Source organism: Larus michahellis, chromosome 13, assembly GCF_964199755.1.
Source record: "Larus michahellis chromosome 13, bLarMic1.1, whole genome shotgun sequence".
NCBI lineage: Eukaryota > Metazoa > Chordata > Aves > Charadriiformes > Laridae > Larus > Larus michahellis.
Window position 1 is genome coordinate 10989408 of NC_133908.1, and position 17974 is coordinate 11007381.

The 17974-nt window shown below is 48.6% G+C and overlaps 1 protein-coding gene across 25 annotated transcripts in view; it reads left to right on the forward strand.

Annotated features, from left to right (window-relative positions):
• Positions 1-17974, forward strand: part of NCOR2 (nuclear receptor corepressor 2) — a 253248-nt gene that overhangs the window by 50155 nt on the left and 185119 nt on the right. For 3 of the 25 annotated variants that reach the window (XM_074606452.1, XM_074606458.1, XM_074606461.1), the window contains exon 1: positions 2234-2452. The exons of 21 other annotated variants lie outside the window; for them this stretch is intronic. The gene's annotated coding sequence lies outside the window, so the exon portion shown is untranslated. Of the gene's footprint in view, positions 1-2023; positions 2453-17974 lie in introns of those variants that run through there. One more of the 25 variants, XM_074606454.1, reaches the window with a different exon arrangement.

Below are 17974 nucleotides of genomic sequence, written 5' to 3' on the forward strand. Positions count from 1 at the left end.
AGGTTTCCCTGGAGTAGGGAAGGAGGAAATGTAACCCTGTACCTGCAGCATTCAGCCGAGCAGGGCTAGATCCCATCCCTACACAAGTTCCAAGGTTTCAGTTCCCTGTGGCTTGGTTGCCTGTTACTTACTAGGGTGGAACCCAGAAAATTTGCCATTAAAAATAAAAAATAAATTATTATTCTCCCCTAGAACATGCAAGCGTTCCAGGCACGTGTCCCTGAGTTCTCATCTGGAAAAACAGCGTGAAGAGACTGAAGGTGATGTCTCTTAACTTCAGCCCATTCTCAGCTCCCGGGACTCGGGCAGATGCTCTGTGCCAGTTCTGCATTTCTCCCCCGGCATGGCTTCACCTGGCTCTGCGGTAGCACAGTGTGCATTCAATTATTGGAGGCAACAACTGCTACTTATGGCTATCTCGGAGGCTTTGCTGTAAGAACCAGCATCTGCCAGGTTTTGCTGCATTCTCATTTGTGCTAAGATGATTGCTTGACTCTTTTTGGGATAGTTGCTGTGAGAATTAGGCTCTTCTGTGGCATTAGGAGGTGCAGCCTCCTAGCAGAGGCTGAGCAGCTGCGAGCCTGCCAGGTACCGAGGAACGTTTACGGTTTGCATTTAATGTCTCCTGATATGTTTATGCCCATAAAATAATTAATTGAACTAGAGCTCCAAGCAATGTTATCACCTTTGCACATTAAAAAAAAAAATCATAATCGTGCTCTCCAACTTAATGAGATTTAGAAAGAAATGTTCATTTTGTGTTTGCCTCTTGATTTTTCGAGTGTTAAAGGCTCCCATGGGTTGTGCATTCAAGCCTTTCCTTGAGATCTCAGGGGCTGCCCGCGTGTGGAGGGCTGGCCATGGAGAGTCACCAGCCACCAATGCAGAGCAGGAGCCTTCGGGTTTCACAGAGCCCTTGCCAGACTTGGAGCCGGATTGTGAACGCTGGCAGCACTATTTTGAGCGTTGAGAGGGGAGCTAACTGTATTTTTGTGGTGGCCTTGGCTCTGCTGTTTTTTAATTTTGTCTTTAATTCCTATTGTTTTCGTTGCGTATTTGCTAACTCGCAAAATGCAGCAAATTGCAGAGGATCTCCCAGCCCTCAGGGTGAGTTTTACTCAGAGCCAGCACATGGCAGTGGCACTCTCTGAGCTGCTGCTCGGACGCGTACGTGAGGCCGGTGTGATGGACTTGCTGGCCTTCAGGTGGTCAGGGTCTGTGCCACGGTGTGGAGGTAGTGGGGTCATCCTGGGCAGCTTTGTGTTTGTATTAAGGGTAAGTATTAACTTCACGTGGTCTTGGGAGCTGCTGCGTGCTTGTGTTAGCTGCTCATTTGGGTAGGATTTGGTTGAAACTCAATCACAAGGCACCTTAACTTCAGCAATCTTCACTACACTGTTGACTTGAATGATGTCTTGAGTGTCTTCTCCTTCTCTATTTGAGTTTCGCTGCTGGTCCTGAGTCTTGCTGGGGTGTATTAGTGCTTTGAACTCGTTCAACTGCAGAATAAGCCCAAACTGTGCCTGGGTGGGTTGCCCTACACTGCCACAGGGTGTCTCGAGTGCTGTTGGTTCTCCAGGACATCCCTGCACTGCCATCCTGAAAGGACAGATTAGTTCTCCCAGGACTTGCTGAAAGAGGATTTGTAAAGTGTCTTGCTTCCCTGCAGCTCTGCAAATCGCGCACAGAGCCCCAGAAGCCCTCGTCAGTGCTCGCACGGGAGGGCAATGACAAAATTGCATGCACAAGTGTTATTTTGCTGTCTGTTTCCTCTCGAGCTGGGCTAGCTGAGAGCAGAACCTTGGGCGCAGCTTGCTGGGGCGAACACGGCCAAGCAAAAGTACCTGCTGAGTAACAGGCTGAAATCAAATCGGGAAAAAAAACCCCAAACATCGCGCCGAGTCTGTGGCAGTCACTGCAGATGCTGTGCCGGTGAGAAGTCAACAAATCCATTAAATGGGAAACAGTCCCCGGGAAGAGGAGTCCCCTGCCCCACTGCCCGGCGACCGCGGTCCGTACAGCTGGGCGGCGCAGGAAGGAAACGGTTAAAGGAGGAGAGAGGTTGTCGAGTTGGGTTAGCCATCAGATAGCTAATATTTTAGAGGTTTTTCAGAGCTAAGCTATAAAAAGGCTGTAGCAGTATTTCAACTCGCCCATTGTCTGCTGGAAGCCAGCCAGCGTTGCCATGCCGACGAGGAATTATTACTTGCTGCCAGAGCTGGAGGAAAAGCTCATACTTTTGGCTTCAAAACAGGAGGGGTGGACTTATGTAATCCACTGTGTTTATAGGCTGAGACTGGCAGGAGCATTGAGAAATAATTACAGGCTTTCCATTTCATTTCCAGCTTGGTTTTAAGGCTGTGTGGCCTCTCTTTATTTATTTATTTTGAAGTTGAGAGGGTGGCTGCTAAAGATGCAGGAGGCAGTGGAGGTGATGCGGGGATGCTGCTAGGTAAGTACCCCCCCCCCCCCCCCCCCTTCCCTTGCTGGGCTGCTTTTGTTTTGGTGGCGTTTTGTCTGGGGAGCTAAACTAGGCCACGGCAGAAAGAAGTTGCTTTGAAAAAAAACTGGGACTTGGCCCGGCGACACAGAAACGCTGTTTAGTGCTGGAGGCTGAGAATACACTTTTGCGGTTGCCCAGAGGTGGCCAGCCGTTTGCCGACGGAGGTGAAGTGCGAGGTTTTTGCGAGCCCCGGCTGCTTTCCGAGGTGATTTTATCCCTGCAGCCCTTGTTGGCTGGAAACATGTATTTTTTGGGGGAGGGTAGCAACAAGGAAAAAAGAGGCAAAAAAAGTTTTTTCTTTTTGTTTTTTCTTTTTTTTTCTTTTTTTTTTTTTTTTTTTTCCCCCTGAACATCTTGGTCTCCTGCGTATCTCTGCCGGCTGGAGAGGGATTTGTCAGTGTGATCAAAGCAGTTTTGCTGATGTTTTGTGCTTTGGAGAGGTGAACAGCAAAGTTTAGCCTGTAATTAATGTGGGTTTGTTCATCCCGGGAACAGTCAGCAGATGATGCTGTAATTTGGGCTTGCCTGAAAAGCAGTGCGCCATGTGTTTTGACTTTGGTCAGGCCAGTGGGAGTTTGCAGCTGCTGTTTTTGCGCTGGCTGTTGCATAGAAGGAGTTATTGCTGGTAAACTCCGCTTGCAAAACTTAGAGGTGCGGGTGGTTTTGCTGCTTCTAAGGGTCGTGGGTCCCGTACTCCTGGGGAGGACGCTTCTGGTGCGGTGGGAATCCCTTGCTGGAGGGAGGGGTGGCGGGATGGTGCTTTTGCTCCTGCTGGAAAGCCGCAGCCAAGGAGGGGATGCTGCGGGGGGGACGCGCGGGATGGAGCGGGGCAGCGTCGGTGCCGCCCGAGCTGTGCCTGGCCTCATTATGCTCGTTTCTCCTTCAGTAAATGAGAATAATGTAGTGGCGGTGACTTTTAAAATCTCTCTGATATATTGTGTCTAAAGCTCCTAAGAGTGGACGAAGCCTGCTTTTGGGGGGGGTATGAAGAAGGATGATTTTTTTTTTTTTTTTACTTTTTCCTTCGTTACACAGCGTCCTACTAGGGAGTTACATTCTCAGCCCGCGGTAATCTGACTTCTTGCGTTGTGGTGTGTACAGATTAAATATCTCTGCTGCTGTGACAGTATACTCTAGAGCGGAGCCCGGTGTTGGCTAGCGTGCTTATTTTCAGAGATACTGCTGCTCTTAGGGAGAGTTACAGTCCCATGCGAACACGTTTGGGCCCTAACTTGAAATGTAGGGGCGCCTCAGTGGAACACGGCAGAAATAAACTGCTTTTTCCACAGCTTCCCATAGTTTCTGCGTGTATTCAGCAGTTACCGGCAAAAACTCGGGAGAGTGGTGGGATGCTTAGAGTTGGGAAATGTCCCTTGAAACAGGAGGCTCGACTGGTGTTATCAGAGACACATGGGTGTGTTATACAAAATAATTCAATAATTTAATGATCCATAATACTGTTCTAACTCCTACCACAGATGCTGTTGGACTCAATGCGAGTTAGATTTGTTACTGCGAGGCTTTTTTTTTTTTTTTCTTCCTCTGGGATTCATGCCAAGATGAACTGTATGTTCTGTTCTTAAGAGCTATGAGTAATGTATGTGTGAATCTATAACATAAGTAATACGAGTATATAAAATGTGTGAGTATGCAGGATTCGTGTATCCTGCATCCACAGCCCGCCGCACGCATGCGATGTGTGCGTTCAGAAATAGGGTGCGATACACGTCTGGGCAAAATTAGTGACATGCCTTGCAGTTACTGCTCACCGCAGAGCCCTGTGTGATGGCCTGATCCCGGAGAGCTGAACCCAAATCCCAGTCGTCAGCCACGGTTTGCCTTTTTAATTGCCCTTTTGGAGGAGTTACAAATTAGAGGGAGTTGGAAGTCCCTCCCTGCTCTTACAGGGGAAGTCAGCCTTAATGAAGATGGGAGGAGATGCTGGCACCGTAGCCCGACGCTCCCCGCATGGTCGGCGGAGCAGTGGGGTGTCAGGGGGTGCTGGGGGCTTTGCCTTGGGGCAGGGGTGCTGGGGGTCCCCCTCTGCACCGCCCCAGGTACGTGCCCCTCCGGGAGCTGCCGTACAAGCGATGCACTCCAAGGCAGACCACCTGCTTCTAATGTGTTGGTTTGGGGTTTTTTTTATGAATAAAATGGGCTTTCTCTCATAAATTATTTTTTTTTTAATGTGAAAAATGAGAAGGTGGCAAGTAGCCAATTCCCCCGCCTCCCTCTTCCCAGCTACGATGAGGTCATTGCCTCTTAAAGTTTATACCACGCACTGAGACATGGCTGGAGGAGCGAGGAGGCAACAAATGTCTCTCTTGGGGCGGTCGGGAGTGATGGGCGCCAGTCCCTGAAATCTTAGCGAGCTGTAAGTGATGCCTAAGCTGGACTCGTGAGTGGGGAGGGGGCCTGGTACAGCTGTCCAGGAAAATCATGCAGGATGCAGATCTGGATGGGATGGTCCCTGCCTGGTCCTTGCGATGCTCCAGGGTGGCCAGTGCAAGGCAGGACCTGGGAGGTGTTGGATGTGGGTGCGGGGGGTGGTTGTGCTGCTCGGTGGGCTGCCAGGGGAAGAGGTGCGTGTGTGAAGGGCTGGGCATGTTGCTCAGGTGAAAAGCGCTCAGCAGCAGCACTTCTGGCACTCCTCACCTCGCTCTTGCATCCATTTATTTTTCCTTGGGAATTTCCTTAGCGCTGTTTTTGCAACGGGGTTGCAAAAGTTCGTGACCCAATGAAGGATCACTCCAAGACCTTTGTGTCCCTGGCTGAGTGGCTGCTTGGAGAAGTTGGTGTGTTTTGTTGGGGTTTTTTTTGTTTGGTTGGGTTTTTTTTGTTTTTTTCCCCTTGAACACCATGGTGAGCTGCTTGCAAATTCCTGAGCTACTGTTTTCTCCTTGTCTGTCCCCCTCCGCCGCAGTCCTGATTTCAGTTTCCTCCATGGTGGAAGTGACACGGAAACAGGAGAAACAGGAGTGCCCAGACCGTGGGGGCTTTCCTAGAAGCCGCAGCCCAGGAGGATGGATTTTAAGGGCTGTGTAGATCTGGCCGCCTCCTCGCAGCCTCTGCTGGGGTGCTTGAGGATGGTGGCTTGGACTATGTGTGGTTTTCAGGTGGAGCGTTGGCCTGAAAAAAGTATTTCGTAGGTGCCAGAATAAATTAATAACTGCAATTTTGGAAGGGTATGCTTACTTCCTCGTGCCTTTGCCACGGCTCTGATTTTGGCCAGAGTTCTCTGTGCCTTGCAGGGGGTGTTCAGGGAGATGACGCTTTCTGCATCTCTAGCTTTTATAGTGCCATCGTTGCTCTGGGGAGGTGCAGTGGGCTCAGTCTGTTCTGCGTGATCCTGTCCTCGGACTTGGTCCAAAGGGGTGCGAATCGTCAGTGCATTTGTTCTGTAGCCCAGAAATCAAATATTTGCTGTGTCAGAAAAAGAGGAGCTGTGGGGTGGCAGAAGGTGTGCAGATAATGGAGAGAGAAAGCAAGAGAGATGGATGCTCAGTCTTTTTTTTTTTTTTAAAAAAAACCTTTGTAAAGCCCATGGCAGCAGGCACTGCTCTGGGTAGAAGCGTGGGTTTGCTTTTGCAGGTTCATTCCCCCAGTGTACTTTTACTGTAGGGTGCTGTACACAGCCGTCCCTTGCCTGTCAGCAGCGGGTTTCAGAGGTGGGCAGTCGCTTCCAACCATGGCTTACACAAAATGAATCTTGGAGGAAGCTGTGAAAAGGTTAAGAAGTGGGTGGAGGACGGGAGGAGGCAGTTGAGATGTCATCTGCAACCTTGGAGGCTTCTGAGCAGAGGGCAAGCACCAAGACTGGCAGATCAGCCAGCATCTGCAGTGCTTTGCAAGGCCAGGAAAGAGCTGGGAGGAAGGTCTGGGAGATGCTTCCATTTGCTGATGCGGAGAACTGGCATCCTTTTGCAAAAGCAAAGCCAGCAGGTAGCTGCTCTCTGTATAAATGAGTACCGCGGGCCCTAGGTGCACTGGTGTCAGCAGCCTAGAGCTTCCCCGTGTTGGCTTTCGTCTTGCGCAGGTGGAGATACGGCTCTCATCTTCCCTGGCACCAAGGGTGGACACGGAGTGCGGTTGGAAGTTGGAAGTTAGTAAGGGAGGGGAGTTGGGGAGGAGGGTCCGACGTGCTGCTGTGCTTTTAGGCACAAACTTCAAAAGAAGAAATCAAAATTGCTGTTCTATCCCAGCTTGTCCACTCTGTGGAAATTATTTAGGCATCCCGTTAATTGCAGCTGCTCTTGTGCTGCAGCACCCCAACGATATCTTCTGTTCACGTCGTCTTTGTGCTTCTCCTTAGAAGCCTCGTTGATTTTTTTTTTTTTTTTTTCCTGTCGACACGGTACAATCGCTCCTTGTTAGCCTATCTTGCTCTTTCCTCTTTCAAGGAAGGGAAGGAGCAGGGGAACCAGATCTGATAATTCCAGCGAGTAGAACTGTTCCCCTGAGCCCTTTATAAAGAAATAAAAAGGCTCTCCTTCTCTCTGCTTCTCTTTGAGTACAAGCACTTTACCCTCTTGGATTCCCTGCAGGCTCCTCATACTGCTAAAATTGAAACATCAAGATGTCTGAGGCAGCAGGAATTACCATCAGTGTTTTGACACCTGGAGGTACAATTTCTATTAGCTTTTATATAAAAACAACACCAGTTTTGCCAACAGAGTTCTCGTTAAATAATGCATGAAGACCCCGCTCCTGACAGTAGGTATTTTTCTTTCACTTTCCCGGACTCTTGGTTAATGACTGAATTTTTGTGACCATCGGGGAAAAAGATACACGCGGTCGCACATGGAAATATATATATGCAGGCACTCACGTGCTTGACTCCTGGGCAGAGAGTCAATTATCCTGTTCACTAATTAACATGGAGAGATGGGGGGAAGCAATTTAAGGTTGGTCTGTTGCGAAGGCTCGGATTGTTGTTTCACTTTTTGGAAGCAGCAGAAGGCTGTCTTCCTGAGACCTTTGATGGTAAATGAGACTGCTTATACGTGATATGAGAGAGACCCTAGGAAGGTCTGCCTGCCCTCGACCGGAGATGAGCGCGGAGTTGTCAGAAACAAAAAGTGGGTAACTTGCATTTTTGCATAGATGCTGCATGGCGTCAGGCATATGCTCTGTGCTCGCTTTTGGGGGAAATGAAGTGAAACAGAAGGGCACAGCATGTGGATGTGACTGCTAATAGTGAGAATCAAAGTACAGTTTTGACATTTCTAACCTAATAAGTGGTGCTGCGTGTGAGAGCCTGCTTATTTTCCTTTTCACCATGAGATGCTTTGACAGGGGAGTAAAGTCCCATTTTGACATTTCTGTCATTTTAACTAAAGAGAGAGATTACAGTAAATTGGATTAAGTGAAAATCTTCTTCAGATGTTTGTGGTTTGGGCTGATTTATGGATAGATGTCGTTTGAACGTCATTCTGCATTTTTTAAGCATCTGCTTGATCGTTGCTCTAATGCTGTTGCTGCAAATAGTCCACGCAGAGGAGGGGAGGCTGAGCAAGAAGCAGCTACCCATGATGGATCTAATGCTGGTGTGTGGCACAGGGACAGCAAAACACTGTCCTTCTCGTGTTCCCAGCCACAAAGCGCCAGATTCTGTAATGGGCGCTTGGCTCTCATTTGACTTCCTGTCATTAAACTTCGTTATCTTCTGCTGGGAGTCATTTAAATAGACTTTTCTAAGTATTTTTCCCATCCTGGAGAGAGATGGTTCAGCGGGCACATTCCTTATCATGTACTTGGCAAATCTTGGGTTGCCTATTCCCCCAAATGACCAGTGAGGACGTTCTCGGTTACGCTCACACGAAGTCTCAGTCTTGGCTGCCTTGTTGCAGGGTCCTACACTCCCAGTTAGTTTGTGTGTGTGTTTCCTTTTTTTTCCAGGAACCAAAATATTCTTACAAGCACAAGCTGGCTCACTAACATAGCAAGGGCATGTGAAAATACTTTGTGTATTGATACTTCCAAAAGATAACGTTGAAAGTTCTTACCCTAAATTAACAATGTGGGACTTCTTAAATATCTATGTCTTTTACGGCTTCCTCTGCCTAAGCTGTTTAGAAGCTGCTGGTGCTGTTTGGAAAGCTGCATAATCTCTTGTGGTTGATGATGTAATCAGCACTGTAATCAAATCTAGCAATGATGTCACTGATGGAGTCCGCTCTTGCCTGCTGCAGTGATTAGTGGGATGAGATTGAAGTCTTTGTGCAAACGGTGATGGGAGACCGGGAAGTCCGTATCCCAAAATTGTGTTATTTGGATATATAGGTTTTAATTTCTGGCACAATTTTGGGAAATACTTCTGATCCACGCTCAAAATCACTAGGTGTGGATCTAGGTGTAGAGGCTTATTGCATTTCAGTTGTGGTCTCTAAAAGTTTATTTGCAAGTTTAATGTGGGTTTAAAGTTTTGTACCGACACCGGGAGGTGTAGGGTAGTTTTCGGCCAGTTCAGCTGCCGGAGCTGTCTCCGCTCCGTGCCAAGCGAAGGCAGCGCTGGCCCAAGGGAGCGTGTGACCAGGGCTGGGAGCGAGAATATAAAAATTGCCCTTAATCCTTTGAAGGGGTTGGATGTCTTAGGCTGTGTCTGTATGGATTTTTACAGTCCTGGGGCAGGAAGGCACTGCCCAGGTGTAAGTTACAGGTACAGAGAAGTACTGTTGGGAGCGGAGCATGTCATATCCTGGCTTCTCGGTGTGAGTCAGCTGATGATGTTTCGCATCTTCCCTCCGAACCGAGCCCTGCTGCTTTGATTTACAGCATCTCGGCACTGCCTGGGTTTTCCCGTGCTGTTGTTGACACCAGGGTTGCGGTGTTTTGTTTTCTGCGTCTGTGTCCCCCTGGCAGTTAAAAGATTTTGCCTTTTGCCACGCAAGCGTTTCGTGCCTTGCTAGCGACTCAAAGTGCAATTCTTAAAATATTTTCTATATTTTTTTTTTCTGTGATGTTATTAGTGGAAGATCACACTACTGAGGGAAGATAAATTTGTAATCCTGCTTAGTGGCTGATCTTATCCTGGCTGAGTAGCTCTCGTTGCATAAGGGACAGTGACCTGAAATCGTCTTTTTAAGCCGGTGGACAGGATGGCTTTCCCTTCTCCCCTTCACACGTACGGGCACAGTACTGACTTTTTAAATGGTTTAAAGTTTAGCTGTTTTACTTTGAAATGTGAATACTCCTGATAACTAACCTTTAGGTTGCTGTGCCAAAGAGAACAGCGGTGCCGCAGGAGGTGGGTTGTTCTGATGCATTGGTCTATGGGTTAAACAGATGCCCCTGCATCGCTTGCAGCCTGCCTTGCTTTTCGGGATTGCTGAGAAGTATTTACAAAGGTTACCTGTCACGAATGCCGAGGAGGACCAAGCAGAAGAGCTTGATCATGACCCATCCCAGGGAGGTTTATGGGAGAGGCTGGGGTGGGAGCTTCGAGGGAAGGCTCTGCTCCGTCCCTGGCTTCCCGCTCCCACCGCTGGATGCTGGCAGAGAGGGCAGGTGGGTGAGCAGGAGGGGAAGAGCTGCTGCTTGTGAGCAATGAAGAATTAAAAACATCTGCTCCAGCTGTGTGCCTCTGCACTTATTGTTTTTAACTTCTCTCAGCAAAGCAAATGAGGAACTGGCAGTGCATTTCTTGGCAGAGACCATGTCTTGTTGGAGTTGAACGTATTTCCCTTTCTCCTTCCATCCCTCCCAGACACGTAGCAGCCCCAGGTTGAGCTCAGGTGAGATATCTGGTCTCTCCTTGCTGGGGAGGATGGTGGGAGTGCACTTGATTGCTTCCCCATCCCCTAAGAAATGCTACATTAGATTTCTTAGTGTGAAGAGCTCTGTCTAAAGATGTGAGAGTTATTCTGTCACCTTGCCTGTCTGCTTTCAGAAGTCCTCTCTTGAAGGAGAGAGCACAGGCTGCTCGTGTGTACAACCAAGGAGCAAGGACGGGAATTGCCGCTCCCAAGCGTCAGCTCCTCTTTGGGTCAGTGGAGCAAACTCAGCTTCCCGTGGCAGGTCAGACCTGTGGCACGCAGTTCCTGACATCCCAGTCGCTCCAAGCCGGGAGCGACTGGCGCTGGATACAGCCTCAGGCTGCTCAGGAGCTTCCTCCAAGCTGAGCAAGCCTCTGAGCAGAGAGATGCCCTCTCTCCTCTCTGAATGCTCACCTGCGGTGGGATGTTGGCAGCCCCTGGAAGTCGCTGCTGATGCTCAGTTTGCAGCCTGCGGAGCAAGCAAGTGAGGTTCAGCAGCCGCGCTCGCAGCAGCTGGGAGTGTTAGGCTGCAGGCAGCGCCCTGGAAGAGATGCTTCTGTCATTTACCGAAGGTGATACCCCGGTGCCTGGCAGTGGGGAGGGAAGAAGAGGGTTTTTTCTCTCTGATGTGGGTGAATCGTTGCTGTCTGTGATGGATTCTCACTGCGACAGGCTCGAAATGGGAACTCTCGGGGGAAATTAGCCCGCAGCTTTTGACTTTATTAAATATTCTCCAGTACCATCCCAAAGGACCACTTTGTAGTGCTCCACAACGTTTCATCTGTATTTTTAACATCACCTACGTGAAGTGTGACCATGTATGGCCTATATTTACATTAAGGTCTACATACAGATAATTAAGAAATGATAGAGAGTGTGTTCTGTTCTTCAGGTCTGTAACATGATGATGGTTTATAGGTAGGTACGAGTACCTCGATGGAGATACTGCAGATTATTATAAAGCCTGATAGCTCGCTTAGAGCTATGGCTTGTAATGATTGATTTAGCTGTTTATTAAAACACCTATTTAATGATTGATTAAGCCTTTATAAACTGTTTGTAACTTTTAGAATGTGACCTGATGTATTGTAGCTCCATTAGCATCTAGCTAATAAAATACACCGTGGACCTGTAATGCCTATTAGGCTGACAGAAATTATATTTTAGCCCTTACACGTGTTGAAGTTTTAAGTATCTTGTTACAGATTATTCTAGGTGCATTTCGAGGCATGGAAGTACAATCTGCTCCCTTAAAGCGAGCCGCGGGGCCGGTCTGGCAGCGCTGTGTTTACCTTGTGGGTCTCCTGTCTGCTGGGACGGACCCTGTGTGCTTTGGCACTACTGCTCTGTGTGATCTGTCATCACCTGGTGCCAGCATCGAGCGCCCCGATAGAATGATCTCTCCCTGCTCCCGGTGAGGAACGGGTCTGTCTTGTGCCTGCCCGAGAAAAAAGCCCAGATCGGGGAACCAACAAGCCAGCACTCTTGCTTCTGACTGGTGCTTTGTGTCTGGAAGCGTGTTGTCTTCCTGGGTTTTACCTTTATGTAATCATGTACCAAAATCTAAAGGTAAATTCTGTATACAAAATTGTGTGGGACTTTTTTCTTTTTTTTAAAAAAAAAATCTGCCTCTTCATCTGTGTGTAGAAGCATTTTTTCCGTGAACTGCTCAACTTTCCATTAGCTTGGGCTGTACAGAGCTGGCTGCTGGGATGAGCTGTGTAATGGGATATCTGAATCGCAGCAGGAAACCTGCTCCAGTTTAAGCAGACCTGATTTAAAAGCAAATTCAGTTGAACCAGTACAAACTCCTGTGTGGAGAAATTAAAACTGCTTTATGTCTGATTGATGCCGCTTTTGCTCATGTCAGTAACTACTGCTGAGGGATGCTCAACTGGACAACCAGTAACACCTCTCCAGCGCAGGCTGAGCGATGCGCGTCCCTGGGGCTCTGCCTCTCGCTGGGCTGTAGGAAGAAGGTGAGGTTTGGCAAGGAAAGGGCAGTTGGCTTAACGTGTGTAATCTGTCCCCGCTCCCGCCTAGCAAGTGACTTTCTGCTGCACGTGGTTAAATGATCTGCTTTGATGAAAATGGCACGCGTTCAGAGAGGTGACGGTGTGCTTTTCTTTGGGAGTCTGGGCTTGCAAGGCTTGGTAATGTTGTGGTAAGGCTGACGATGTAAATGAGTGCGTGGGGATTCACGGAGTGTGGGAATGGTCTTGCCTGTTGGTGCCTGATGTGAAAACAAAACTGGGAAGCCTTTGTCGGGAGGGGGGAGGTGATTTTGTGGAAGGCTGCAATTTATATTTCTCTTTCCATGTTGTTAAACAATTCAGCATTCATTTGCTTACCTCTAGCATCTGTCTGCAGTATTTATTTGTTTATTTCTGGAGATTTCCTACTAACGGGTACCCAGCCATGCTGGGGGCAGATGTGGGGAGAAGGGGTTGGCTCTGGTGGCCTGTGCCCCGTTGTTCTGTTCCCAGCCAGCTGTTCCGCAGCTGTTTTCACTCTGAGACTGCAGGGATTTACACTGCGGGGCGTTCCTGGAGCTCACCCCTGCACTGGGCAGGTGACAGGAGGCAAAGCCACCCCAGTGTCGTCCTGTTCCCTGCCACCCTGCCTGCAGCCCCCTCCAAGGGGGATGCCTGTGGGTGCTGCGTTTGAGTGCGAAGTGCTTCTCTGGGACACTAAAATATGGTGAAGAAATGGAAAGTTTACTTACTCCGACTGCTTAAATATTTTTTTTTCTTGATTTTTTTTTTTCTTTGCATGGAAAGTTTGTGACTTTGACCTAGGGCTCAGAAACAAATCGTGGTGGATGCTGATGAATTGCGAGGGGGGAAGCAGCGAATTCCCCTTTGGGTAAGAGTTTACCATTCAAGCCTTGACCTTGTTAAAACATGTTAACTCAATAAAAGCCCGAGTATTTAAAGACAAGTGACTTCTTCCTGCCTTGAGGGGCATAATTAAGCCATTCCACACCCCTTTAAACCAGAGCTGTGGGAGGAGGACTAAGGAACTCCCTACCCTGCCTGCCACAGTAGGTCAGCAGCTTTCCACTGGGGTGTCATCTCCGTCCCCTCCCCTGGGGTCAGCTCCCGGGAGCTGCCGGAGCTGCTGCTGGGAGGCTCTGGCAGTTCTGGGAGACTCCGGCAGTGATTGCGTAGAAAACCCGCTATTTCCCAACTGTTGGGAGGATGACATTGCTCCTTTTTTTGCAGGGCGAACAGTTCTTGCATCGGTTGAAATTGTGGTCAAGTGTTCTGTATTAAAGCAGACGGAATTTCCTGGGTAAAGCATGCAACAGGGTTTTGCAGGAGGGCGGGGGAAGTGGGGGTGGTTATGTTCGTCCATAAAAGCTCCTGTACAACTTAAAATTGGGAGAGTTATCCTTTTTCTCAGAGTTTCCTCATTTAAACATTCCTTATAAGGTTGTGAAATACACAGTGCTTCTGTATCAATGTCCGCAGGATGGACATTAATGCAAATGGACACACTAATGTGTCCAAAAGCACCTTCAACCCTTATCTACGATAGGATTTTCAAGGGAAATACACAAACTTGCTGTGTTTCCAGTTTGAAGTGGCACGTTTTTGCCTACTGAGCTGTAATCATTACCCACTGGTGTGAATCCTTCTGGAACTGCGACTCAAAAGCTGAACAAATAAGGAGTCCCCCATCCCTACCAAACCCCAGGAACACGCACGCACTGACCGGCTGTGCGGAGGAATAATCCTTCCTGCGGCTGCCTTACACCTGGAGTGCTGTTATTGCCTCTTGGCTATTTAAAAAGCACCGGGCATCATTTTTTATTTTTTTCCTGAACTTTTCAGTTCTGTGCTGTCTTCTCCCTGGGAGAAGTGTGTTTTCCAGGACGTTCTCTGCGAGGGCAGGGTCTGTGCTTGGCAGGAGGCGTCTGCTCCCTGCAGGAGGACGGTCTGCAACATCACAGCGTCTGAGTAGAGTCCTGTTCGCACAGGCGCTTGGGAGACCTTACCGGCTGACAGCCTGTGGCCGGTGGCAGAGGCTGGGTGGGCTGTGAAGAGCAGGGGAAGGTGGCTCGGTCAGGTTGGTGTTCCCTGCGTGAGGTTTGTAGGGCTCCCGTGGGGCAGTGGGAAGGGCTGTCTCTGTGCCTCAGTAGAGTCCTTGTGGGGACAGCATCTGTTTCAAGTGAAATCCACCATCATTGGCTACTCCCACTGAAATACCAGGGCTGTTAACTGCAGTTGTTTCACGAGCAGCTCAGCCCGAGCAGAGGTGATGGAGGTTTGGGGTCAGTAATCCTCTTAGTTGTCCCCGTGTAAGCTGTCCTGTGTCAACTTGATACCAAGGGAAACTCATTCCCTTCGCAGAGACGGTTTCAGATGCCGTGTCTTTTCTTGCTGTGGGTAACCAGAGGTCATCTTAATTTAAATCTGAGGCCTCCATCAGGGTTATAAGCTCAATGCGTGAAGGTGCTGGGAAAAGTTCTTAAGTACCCCCCAGGTGGATGCTGGAAAGAGTATTATGCTGTAATTTGTTTCTATAGCTCCCCAAGAGCAGTGTTTGACCTTGGGACTGTGATTCTGCTATTCCCTCTGCTAGCATCCCAGGTGCTTTTGTCCAGACCAGTTTTGTCCAAATGAGATGACTCTGTGTTAGAGCTCTGGTTTGCCCGTGAGAGGTGCTTCCCAGCTGATGAGGATTGCTTTGCGTCAGACGTTTCCCTCGTGGTTTTTCTTGGTTTCTGCTATGTGGTTGAAGGGTGAGGAACCATCTGAAACCTCAGCCCCAGGGCAGGTAGGTGCAGGGTGATGGGAGGTACCAGCTTGTGCCTGCACAGCGGCACAATGGGGCCAGTGAGTCATTTCAGGAATAGCTTGATGTTGGCAGCTGAGGTGTTGGGTTTTTTTTAAAGTAGTAATAATAATTATTAATAAATAGCTTTGAGTTCAGCAGTTGCAAAACAGGGTGGACTGATAGCCCAGGGACTGGGCATTTTGCTGGGAAACAAGGCAAAACTCTCCCTTCCCTCTGGTATGATGAGGTAGGAGGCGAGAGGCTTCTGATCCCGTCTTGATGGTGCTCATTGCTTCCCTGTGGAAGAGTGAACCCTGTGAGGTACCATGAATTTCAGTCAGCTTTCACGGACTCCTTCAAACTAGTCCACAGGCTCTCGGAAGCCTGTAAACGACAGGCTGAAACCATTGCTTCAAGCCCAGGAAAGGCAAATTAAAAATGGTATGACCGGGTTGCAGTTTGAGAACTGTCCTGGTTGGAAAGCCAGGACTCCTGATCTGCTGGGGACTGACGGACGGCTTTGGACAGCTTGTTGTCAGCAGGACTGAGCTTGGCAGGGAAGCACTGAAATCCCGTTTGCCTACTTGCGCGGATTCAGTTATTAAACACATCAGGAATCCCCATCTGCTTTGTAAGCTTGTCTGTAGAAACATAACCCAAAGCTCGGCTCCTGCGAAGTGCCGTTTGCCTGTGAGTGAGGTTGGAGGGAGCTGGGCCTGTGCGAGACTCCTGCTTTTTAGGGTAAGGTTCCCCTGTGGATGCAGAGGGGTGAAGCCCTTTGCATTGTGCTTGCCGCCTGTCGGGGCTCCTGCTGAAATGGGCCATTGGTTTGTGTACGGGGGGATTTGAGAGGGGGATGTCGAAGGTCGTAGTGATGTTCTCCTGTCCCCCTTCCCTCGCTGCGAATTGCCCAGTGTTCTGCGAGGTGCTACACGTTGTATGCAAATGTTGAAATTTTTTCTGGTGCCTCTTGAGAGACTTTGACTTTCTGTCTAGAAGCTATTAATTACCTAGACAAGGAAAGCAGAACATTCCCCAATTTATGGCTCCTACCGCTTAGACCTGTCTCTCCGGCTGATCTGCTACGAACTAATGAGCAGCTCCTTTTGCTGGGCCGCCAGCGAGCTTGAACTTCTCATCGGCTTTCCTGGGGAGAAATGAAAGCAGCAGCAACGCGCAGGAACAAATGGCTGGAATTTGGTTATTAACCTGGGTTGAGAATTGACTCTATCCGCTAGTAATTACGCGGGGGGTGTTAGGAGAGGGGCTTAGTGGAGGGTTCAGAGCTGGTATTTGACAGATGATCACAAGCAATTGAGTTAGCGTTACTTAAGTTCCCCTCCTGCGTCTGAGGTGCAGCGATGTGCTGGGTAAGTGCAGCGACTGCATTGCAAACCCGGAGCAAAATGGGTTAGTTTAAAACAGCTCCGCTCCCAAATGGCTCCCTTCTTTAGTGATATTTTATGTCACAGCTGCATAGCATCTCATATATTTTTGAGTACCTTAGTTTACAGGTCATTTAATTTATTTGCAGGCTTTGTTTCGGTTCCCTAGGGTAATTTTGCTCCTTTGCACATGTCTTCCTATGGAGGCATTAAATTGTGCAGTTTGTCACAATAGTTCAGCTTTTATGCTGGCAGTCGCTGCTCTTCAAAGATCCCTCTGTGAAGTTTAGACTCCTGAATCATTAGAGGATCATGAAAGAAAAGGAATAATTTAGAAGGCGAAGATGTTTTGTCGTCTTTGAAATTGGGAACGTGCGAAAGGAGAAAATGTTTAGCAGTACAATCCCCCTCAAAGAGCGTATCTTAGGAACTCTAGAAAATGAATTTCCTTTCTTTATTCAGGATGTAAATAATCGAAAATGTCACTCCTGAGCTGAGTAATTTGTTCAACAAAAGGATCTCGAGGAGATGACTCCCCTAGCTTTCATGAACGTGCCCAAGACATCAGAGGACCTGTCTCTGCAGCAATACGAACTGAAGGGTTTGAAAATCAAATGAGCAGCGTGTTCTGTGCAAAATATATAAATAAATTTCGCAGGTGCTTTGTAATCTCCCTTGCATTTTAAAAGCCTTGTTTATCTGGGTAGTCGGTGGGGGGGGGGTGGTTTAGGTTAGCTCCTGGGACCTGTGGATGGGTGTAGGCATGGTGTGTTCTCACGGCGATGGTTGTTAATGTGGTGTTTAATGCACTTGGGAGCGTGGCTAAAATAACCGTTTGGGTACTCTGTCATTCTTGCACCTTGGTGAGGAATTGTAGATTATTTTTTTTTCTTTGTTTAAAGTTGTTTGTGCGTGTTTATTAAACTGAGATTAGTACTGTGTAACAGTTAAAATATTTAAGCCCATGTTTAATGTAAGAGGGGGGCAGCTGAAGTGGAAAAGATGTCGTAGCGTGTGTGTGGGGAGGGGATGGGGAGTGATGGGCGTCTGGGAGCGGGGAGAGACGGAGCTTTGCCCCGGAACGGGCTGTGGCTGCACTTGCCCCATGGATAAAATTGCCCTGGATCCCGGGTGGACGTGGCAGTACGGGAGAAGTGTTGCAGCATTTCAGGCTGCCAGGCAGGGGTTTGGGTAGAACAGGAGGAGGGTTTGGTTTGTGCCTTTGCACAGTCCATCTTGACCCAGCAGATGCGATTTTTTAGTTTCAATTCCTGCATTTCTGTATCTGGAGGTTTGGGCCATGCTTCCATCAGAAAATGGGGCATTTTCAGCACTTTTTCTCGCCTTTTCCCCCTTGCCTTTTCCCCCTCGCTGGATGGTTTTGTGTTTTGCTCTTTTTTTTTAATTTCCTCTCCAGGCATTTCCATTTGTCTTTGCAGATCATCTTCAACAAAGGCCTCTCATGGTCTAATTTGTTTTCTGTTTCCAGCCTGGACTTAAAATAACTCCTTTGTTCCATGAATGGCCTGTGCATGGATCCAAATCCCAGC